This window comes from Nuphar pumila, chromosome 5 (genome assembly GCF_984573655.1).
Source record: "Nuphar pumila chromosome 5, dmNupPumi1.hap1.1, whole genome shotgun sequence".
Classification (NCBI taxonomy): Eukaryota; Viridiplantae; Streptophyta; class Magnoliopsida; order Nymphaeales; family Nymphaeaceae; genus Nuphar; species Nuphar pumila.
The window spans coordinates 100,101,860-100,111,456 of NC_143253.1; the positions used below are offsets into that span (position 1 = coordinate 100,101,860).

General features: G+C 36.2%; 1 long non-coding RNA gene across 1 annotated transcript; it reads right to left on the bottom strand.

Moving 5' to 3' along the window:
* Window positions 1-1,677: 1,677 nt before the first annotated feature.
* On the bottom strand, window positions 1,678-9,342 carry LOC149837913 (uncharacterized). Its single transcript, XR_016432135.1, has 2 exons — window positions 9,299-9,342; window positions 1,678-1,871 (listed from the first exon to the last, which is right to left on the bottom strand). It is a non-coding gene; the product is annotated as an uncharacterized LOC149837913 (long non-coding RNA).
* Between the last annotated feature and the right edge of the window lie 255 nt (window positions 9,343-9,597).

The window sequence follows — 9,597 nt, forward strand, 5'->3', positions numbered from 1 at the left end:
ACCATGGAGTAGCAGGTTCAACGAGCTCCACCTCCCAGTTCACACCCCTCACCTTCCCTGTTGCACCATCACTCTCTCTGTCTCTTTTGCTCGCCATTCCCAACTCCGACTAAACTCCAGTAGAACCGATTCTATGACAGAGTTCCAACGTGGGAACCTCTCTCTCTACAGATTCAGTTATTCATCCAACTAAGTCCCTTTTACTAATAAACCATTTAAATCTGCTTGAAATGTGAACCTGACAGAAGGTCGTTCTGTGGGTCAATCCACATTTAGCAGATGAACCCAATCACAGCTACCTACTATTGACGAATTGTTGTAGGTATTTCTCAAATAGGGCATTAATTTGATCAGTCTCCCCTTAGTCTTCGGATGAGAAGTATAGTTCTGACCCCATTAAGTGGAACACTTTCTGTTTAAGAATCTGGGGCCGCAATACTTTCAGAAAGCCACTAATGCATAAGTAGGAAATAGGTTTTGAATCATGCAAGTGTGACATGTAAGCAGGTTTTTTATGTGCTTCAAAAATCAATGGTCAACAATTTTCCAAAATTTTACTACTCGAAAAATGGTGTGTTTACATAGGACAAAACATGACCAAAGGTCCTATCCTTAGCAAATAAATCATGTCAAACACATCTATGTGGTTAGATTACCTATGAATTTCAACTCAATAGTTTTGTACGTTCATTATTACCAAACTGTAGCCCATATATATAGTCTAGTTTGAATCTCATGACGTGAGTTGTTTTGATATAATCCAACCTGCATGCTCGATTTAGTAGATATCGACTATTGGATCATGATTTTTCGGTAAAAAAAAACATGTTTTTATAAGCCAAAAAATTGATGCCTTCATATCCGTTGATCTTTTTATCACCGGAGAACCTGTATTCAGGTCTAAATGTTTGTTTTATGTATACAAACTCTTGGATCATTCGATTACGGTGCATAATAAAGATCTTTTAAGGCTTGAAAGTCAATGGCTTAGAATTTTCATAAATATTCAAGCATCCAAAAATCACATCTTCTCATCAAAAATAATAATCCAAAATTCTTAGAAAATGGTCCATGCTGAATGCATCGGCAGGGTTGGATTTGCAAAAAAAAATTGTTGGAAATGCCTAGTTCACACTCAAGTCCCCATATTTCTAGTTATTATATTCTAGTTATATATATATATATATATATATATATATATATATATATATATATATATATATATATACATATACACACACACTACAACAAAGCAGTAGATTAGCGACGACCACATGCCGTCGCTAATCCGTCGCTAACCATGTTAGCGACGGATTAACGACAACGAGGCGACAGTATGCTTACGTCGCGAATATTTCGACGCTAACTGGCGACGGAATTATTCCGTCGCCAGGTCCGTCGCTAATTGCGACGGAATAACGAGCGCTATATTCCGTCGCCAATCTGCCGGTACTCAACGTCGACCACCGCTTGGTGACGGATTTAATTCCGTCGCTAGATTAATATGAATAGCGACGGATGGTTCCGTCGCTAATCCGTCGCAAACACGAAAAAAAATTAAAAAAAAATTATTTGAAAATTAATTACCAGGAACTGTACAATTTCTATTTCCTGTATAATTTATATTTCCTGTAAATAAAAAACAAACCACACAAAAAAATTCATATAACAAGAATCTACAACAATTAATCGTTCCACCTTAAAATTAAGAAGTTTAATTATTTACAATTCAACAATTACAATTAGAAAAAATAAAAAAAATAGAACTTCTTCAACACAGTCCTCTAATCATCGCCAAGATTTTGTGCGTCTTCTTGTTCATTGTCTTTATCTGTCCCTTCAGCTCCACTACCCTGATTATCGCTAGCAGCCTACACAAGAAAAGAACAGTCAGTATTGATAAACAAAATATAATGAAATAAATTACACACTATATGTGATTCTATCATGTGCTCATGTGTGATCTAAGGCAATAAAAAAACTCTATATGTGATTCTATCATGCTCATATGTGCTCTAAGGCAGTCAAAAAATTGAATATGTGATTATAGCATGTTCATATGTGTTCTAAGGCATCTAAAAAAACTCTATATGTGATTCTACCATGCTCAGATGTGCTTTAAGGCAGGCAAAAAACTATATATGTGATTCGATCATGCTCGTATGTGTGCTAAGGCAGTAAAAAAATTGAATATGTGAATATAGCATGCTCATATGTGCTCTAAGGCAGACAAAGCCAAAATTTTTATATGTGATTCTATCATAAATGATATATAACATGTTCATATTTGTTCTAAGGCAGTAAAAAAACTCTATATGTTACTATAGCATGCTCATATGTGTGCTAAGGCAGTCAAAAAACTGAATATGTGATTATAATATGCTCATATGTGTTCTTAGGCAGTCAAAAAACTGAATATGTGATTATAGCATGCTCATATGTGTTATAATGCAGTCAAAAAAACTTTATATGTGATTCTATCATGCTCATATGTGCTCTAAGGTAGACAAAAAGTTATATATATATATATATATATATATATATATATATATATATATATATATATATATATATATATATATATATATATATATATATATATATATATATATATATATATATATATATATATATATATGATTCTATCATGCTCATATGTGTGCTAAGGCAGTAAAAAATTTGAATATGTGAATATAGCATGCTCATATGTGCTCTAAGGCAGGCAAAGCCAAAAAATTTATATGTGATTCTATCATAAATGATATATAACATGTTCATATGTGTTCCAAGGCAGTCAAAAAATTGAATATGTGATTATAGCATGTTCATATGTGTTCTAAGGCATCTAAAAAAACTCTATATGTGATTCTACCATGCTCAGATGTGCTTTAAGGCAGGCAAAAAACTATATATGTGATTCGATCATGCTCGTATGTGTGCTAAGGCAGTCAAAAAATTGAATATGTGAATATAGCATGCTCATATGTGCTCTAAAGCAGTCAAAAAACTGAATATGTGATGATACCTGAGAGGGACCTGGAATCGAATATCCCCTATCCTGAACAGCGGCCTTGATCTCATTTCGGAGAAAGGGGGCGACGGTGTATTGAAAGTAGTTATTCAGTGATTCATTAATGATCTCGCGTACATCATCACCAGAAAGAATAGTCGGCTGCTTGGAGCTTATGTCGGCGCAAGAAGTCGGTGAGCCGTAACTGGAAGAACCAATAACTGGTGAAGTGTTCATATTACTCCCAAACCCGAACACGCGACCTTTTTTTGGTTCACCTGCTGCAGTCACCCATGCTGTAGGATCAAATGATGGATGCTGAGTAGCGTCTTCGCCATATCGCTCTACCATCTGTTGCGCATATGCCTCCTACAAAATAATGTTTAAAGTATTCATTAATAATTAATGATAACATTATGATAACTTGCATATATATTGCAATGATTATTAATAGAATTAATACATACCGTTGTCGTTCTCGCCTTCTCTGATACGAAGACTCACGTGGTCTTCCGTTTATGTGTTTCTACAAACACATCCTTATATGGTACACTGTCTCCTTTTTCTGCTTTCTGCGAAGTTAAATGACAAAAGATTTAGTACACAAGTTTGCAACAATACTTATAAAATTAATATTATATATTAATGAGTTACCATTTTCTTTAGGTGGCTCCCAAATGTCTTAGATCCACCTGTGTGTAGATGGGCTTCGGGCATCTTCGATCGATTTTGTGAAGCCTTCGCAGAGCGATTTTTAAATGCATCTCCCGCCCACTTATCGCACATTTCATCCCAGTAATCTCTCCTGATAGTAATAGGACCATGGCCCTTCCACAATAATGGATCATCTACTACGCCAGATATTTTTTTTGCTGCAGTCTTCATAGTGTGCAGCATGTCTGCAAATCGATTGGAAGCGATTCGAAGCCTACAAATATTTTCAGAAAGTTAGTAGACATTGCTTAAATAAATTAAATATGAAACACATTAACTATGAGGAACAACTGTATACCATGAATGAGGACCACAATCTGTCTAACACCTCCTTTGGGTACTCTTTCCATTGAGCAACTGATCCTGGTAGATGTTGAAGAAGTGAATTTCTAATCTCCCGTACTACTTCTTGTGGCTCAAACCTCGTACTGCACATGAATTGTTACACAGTAAATATCAATATAAAATATTTAAAAGATATGCAATAATTTAAAACAAAATACTTACGGTCGATTATCGATATACACTATTCGAATGAGTCTTCTTGTGCCAGCCTGAGAAGACCCTGTTTCCTATGTTGGCTGTTGACTTGTGTGATCAACTGGTGTAGGTGGGTCGTGTACAGGCGCAACATCATCTGTAAAAAAATACATTAGAAATTCTCAGAATGTGTATTTAAACTAATCAAGCATCTCATTAGTTATATGATATACCTATCACAGAAGCCCGTGAAGATGAAGGTTGAGCCTGGCTACTACTGGATGAGCGACCACTATAACCTCCACGAACCATATTCTAACAAATAACATATGTCATACAATACATTCAAATAATTCACATCAAGTATTACAATGCAATCAAGTCATTCACATCAAGCATTGCAATGCATTCAAATAATTCAAATCATTGGCATCAAGTATTGCACTAATTCAAATCATTCGTTAATTGCATAAATTATAATACATTCAGATAATTCAAATCATTCACATCAAGTATTACAATGCAATCAGGTCATTCACATCAAGCATTGCAATGCATTCAAATAATTCAAATCATTGGCATCAAGTATTGCACTAATTCAAATCATTCGTTAATTGCATAAATTATAATACATTCAGATAATTGAAATCATTCACATCAAGTATTACAATGCAATCAAGTCATTCACATCAAGCATTCCAATGCATTCAAATAAAATTTATGATCATTCACACCAAGTATTGCAATACAACTCACATCAAGTATTACAATACATTTAAATAGAGGTTTGTAGTATAAGATTTTGCTCACTAGCTTGAGAATTCTTCCTCGTCACTAGTTTGACTTTTTTCTTCTTCTTCTTATTCTTCTTCTTCTTCTTCTTCTTCTTCTTCTTCTTCTTTATTGTTTGCCCATCCACTTGGTACATCATTTGGATTACATTCCTCTATGAATGTTTCATCGGCCAATGGAGATATGACATGCATATCATGCGCAACATCGTGACCATAAGCGAAGTCATAGACATCATCTGATTGATAGTAATCACTGTCTTCAGCTAACTCATCTTCATGTAACTGATCATACTCGGGGTATAGTTTGGATTTCACCTTGCAAACTGCCCACCATTCATTTCTATCTGACTTTTTTATACTCGGATATGAAGTATAATAAACTTGTTGAGCTTGCGAGGCTAATATGAATGGTTCATGTGTTCCAAACCTAGATTTATGATTCACCTCCACAATGCCTGAAGCTTTGTTGAGTCTTGTTGCAGTTGGATCAAACCAATGACACTTGAATAAAGTTACCCTGTTATTTATGCCTAAGTAAGTCAACTCCATTATTTCTTCTATAACACCGTAGTAATCATGTTCATTTTCACCGTAGCTGCTACCCTTGACACACACGCCACTATTTATCGTTGATTTGTTTATACAGTAGTCTTTCGTATGGAATCGATAACCATTTACGATATACCCGTTGTAGCATTGCACAACTTTGGTCGGACCATTTTCTAAATCACATATTCCTTGATCTTTAACATCACCATTGCGAACCTAGGCACAAACATAAACAATGATTGTGATCACGATCAATTAAGTAACTTAGTGTTGTTTATAAGTACAAAATTTATGTTAGCTTCTTTACCAACTGTTTCAACCACTCCACAAACTTAGTTTCACGTTCTTTTTGTACTTCTGCATCAGTGAGATGTGAAACTTCGTTTTGCAACTCCAGATCAAATCGTCTGCAAACCACAAATACTTATATTACCGAGCCATGTATCCACATATAGAACATAAAAGGATTTATAATTGAGTTGCATATACATATACTTACTCGATGTATGGGTCGATCGCTGAGCAATTAAAAAGAATATAGATGTGTGCTGCATCTTGCTCTCGATCTGTCAATAGCCTTGATCGGCAACTACCAAATGCATGCCCAAGTGGTTGAAATATCGACAGCTTGTCAGCTACAGTTACTTGTTCTCCATCATCGTTACGGGGCGGGCATGTGTAACGTGTTGGAATATGAGGTTCGAAGTACATAGATGAGAAATTTGAAATCTCTTCTAAAGTGTACGCCTCACAAATAGAGCCTTCTACTCTTGCTTTATTACGAACCTTTTTTTTTAGGTCGAACATGTATCTGACAAGAATATACATTTCAAATTTTAAATATCTGTCATTAAAGAGACAAATATAAAAAAACATATACCTTTCAAATGGGTACATCCATCGATATTGCACAGGGCCACCAACCCTTAGTTCATATGGCAGATGTATGATGAAATGTTCCATAACATTGAAAAATGCTGGTGGAAATATCTTTTCTAACAGACAAACAGTGGTGATGACAGAGTCCTCGAGATTCTTTACATCTGATACAACGACCTCCGATGCGCACAATGTTCTGAAAAATCCGCTCAACTCAGACAATACCCCCCATATAGGTTTGTCTAACATATCATGGAATGCTAGGGGTATCAATCGTTGCATAAAGATATGACAATCATGGCTCTTCAACCCATATAACTGTTCATCGTCAATCTTCACAGCCCGAGCAATGTTAGAGACATATCCATCTGGAAATCTCAGTTGTCTCAACCATTGACATACATGTTTTATTTGATCAGGTCCGAGCATGTACTTCGCCTTTGGTTTCAGTACTTTGCCATTATACTCTTTGAGTTCCAATTCTGGTCTTTTACATATTAATTTTAAATCCATACGGGCCTTCAGATTATCCTTCGTTTTTCCTTTAATATTCATTACTGTATTGAACACATTATCAAACACATTTTTCTCTACATGCATCACATCCAAATTATGTCGTATCAATAGGGTCGGCCAATACGGTAGTTCCCAAAAAATAGATTTTTTCGTCCAATTGTGATCCTTCCCAAATCCACGGAAGGGTGTAGGACTGCGAGCATCTGTTAATACATCTGGAAAGTATCGCAATCTTCTTAGAATCTCTATGCCAGACAATCTTGAGGATGGACCTTCCGTTTCAGTTGTGCCTGCTTTAAATGCATTCTTTTGACGTCGGAACGGATAATCGCTGGGTAGAAATCGACGATGACAATCAAACCAGCAAGGCTTCCTTCCATGTCTCAATCTAAAAGCTTTGGAATCCTCCATGCAGTACGGACAAGCCAACCTCCCATGTGTGCTCCAACCAGATAACATACCATATGCAGGGAAGTCACTGATTGTCCATAGAACAGCGGCCTTCATGTTGAAATTTTGTTTTTTGTGGGCATAATACGTGGTAACGCCGTCAACCCACAGTACTTTTAATTCATCAATCAATGGCCTTAGATATACATCAAGATTTTGGCCAGGTGAGGTCGGACCAGGGATCAACAAAGACAAGAAAAGATTTGGACGTTTCATACACAAGCTTGGTGGAAGGTTGTATGGAGTTACAAATACTGGCCAGCATGAGTATGGAGTTGATCTACCCCCAAATGGATTAAATCCATCTGTACACAGACCGAGTCTAACATTTCGCACTTCCATTGCGAAATTCTGATGAGTACGATCAAAGTGCTTCCAAGCTTCAGCGTCAACAGGATGCGTGATCTTGTTTTCATCGTGTCGAACTTTATTTGCATGCCATCTCATGTGTTTAGTTGTCTTTGAAGACATATACAAACGCTGCAATCTAGGAGTGATAGGAAAGTAGCGGAGCGACTTGTATGAAACTTCCTTTGATCTCGTGCTACCATTGCCTCTTGTCTTTGGCTTGAACCGAGGATGCCCACATGACGGGCATGATATGCCGTTTTCCTGCTCCTTGAAATACAACATGCAGTGATTTGGACAAGCATCAATCTTTTTGTAACCCATACCTAGAGCGTTGACCATAACTTTCGCACGATAGAAATTTTGTGGCAATTTCTCATCTTTGGGCAACATACTCTTCACAATCATGCACAAACGGTCAAAACATGATTGACTCAAATTATACTCGGACTTCAAATTCATTAGTTGAAGAACTGCAGACAAGATAGTGTGACTCTCAGAACCGTTCCAAAGTGGCTCATCAGCATCTCTAAGTAAATCATAAAATCTACTAGCTGCATCGTTTGGTGATTTTTCATCTACGGCAGTTCTTACATCACTAGAACTCATAGCAGAACCCAGTTCTGTTCCTGCGGCATCAAATATCAAATCCGTATATGGATTATCGTGCACCACATTCACTCGTGCATCAAAATCATTTCTAAATTCTTCTCCATGAAACATCCAGTTCTGATAATCACTCACAAAACCCTTCCTGTATAGGTGATGTCTAACGTTATAAGGTTCTACAAATCAATTATTCTTACAAATCTTGCAGGGACACCTAATCTGACCTGTGGGATCTACCGTACTGACACTTGCCGTTGCAAATTCAATAAAACTATCGACACCATCCATATATTCATGCGATAACTCATTGTCCACTATCCTACGGTACATCCATTCACGATTTGCAGTCATTCTGTCGTATGATGTTACGAATAGTATCCTAACCAGTTAAAAGAGAACCATCAGAATGCTATGATGAAGAAAATATCAAATTTATCATGCAATATATGATGTCATACAATCACAAGAATTATGATGCATGCATTGATAACTTAATATTTTCATGTGCAAACTATTCATGACACGATACATTCATTTGAAGCATACTTTCAGTATACAATTTCACATGGAAGACATAATCAAATTGAAAGTAACTACATGTAAGCATGGATACAATCACATCAAACATTGCAATACATCGAAATAATTCATATCAAACAAATGTCAAACATGTACCTGCAGCAAACACACTTCAATATCCCACTAACTACTACCATGCATAGCATGGACTCCGTACTCCAAAAATAAGAACACTTCTATTCTCATACATTAAAATCATGCTCAGCATGATCTCCGAACTCCAACAAAGCAGTCCTAGATATCAACAACTAAGTGAGTGTGTGAACAATAAAGTGTTACATTCAATAAATTAAATAACATGTGATGCGCTTGCATCACTTACTCACCACGGGTATTTACCCGATTTGCATTTTTTTTGTCACTTACTTACCACGGGTGGCGGGGCACAAGCGAGTTCCGTTGAGAAATTTGCAAAAAACACTGTGTTAAAATGAATATTGAAGCTAATTAGGGAAACACAAACACTTATGCAATGCAAAAAACAACTAAACTGTTGATGATATATCTAATGATGAAATGCGATGAAATAAAGTGAAAAAGAAGCATTGATGATATATTTTTTTAAACTAGCGTCTTCCCCTAAAAAAAAGGGAGAAAATTTATAAGTGCACTCCGAACCTTGTTTTTGAAGCTTGAACATCAAATTGTAGTGAGAACTCGATGAAAAAA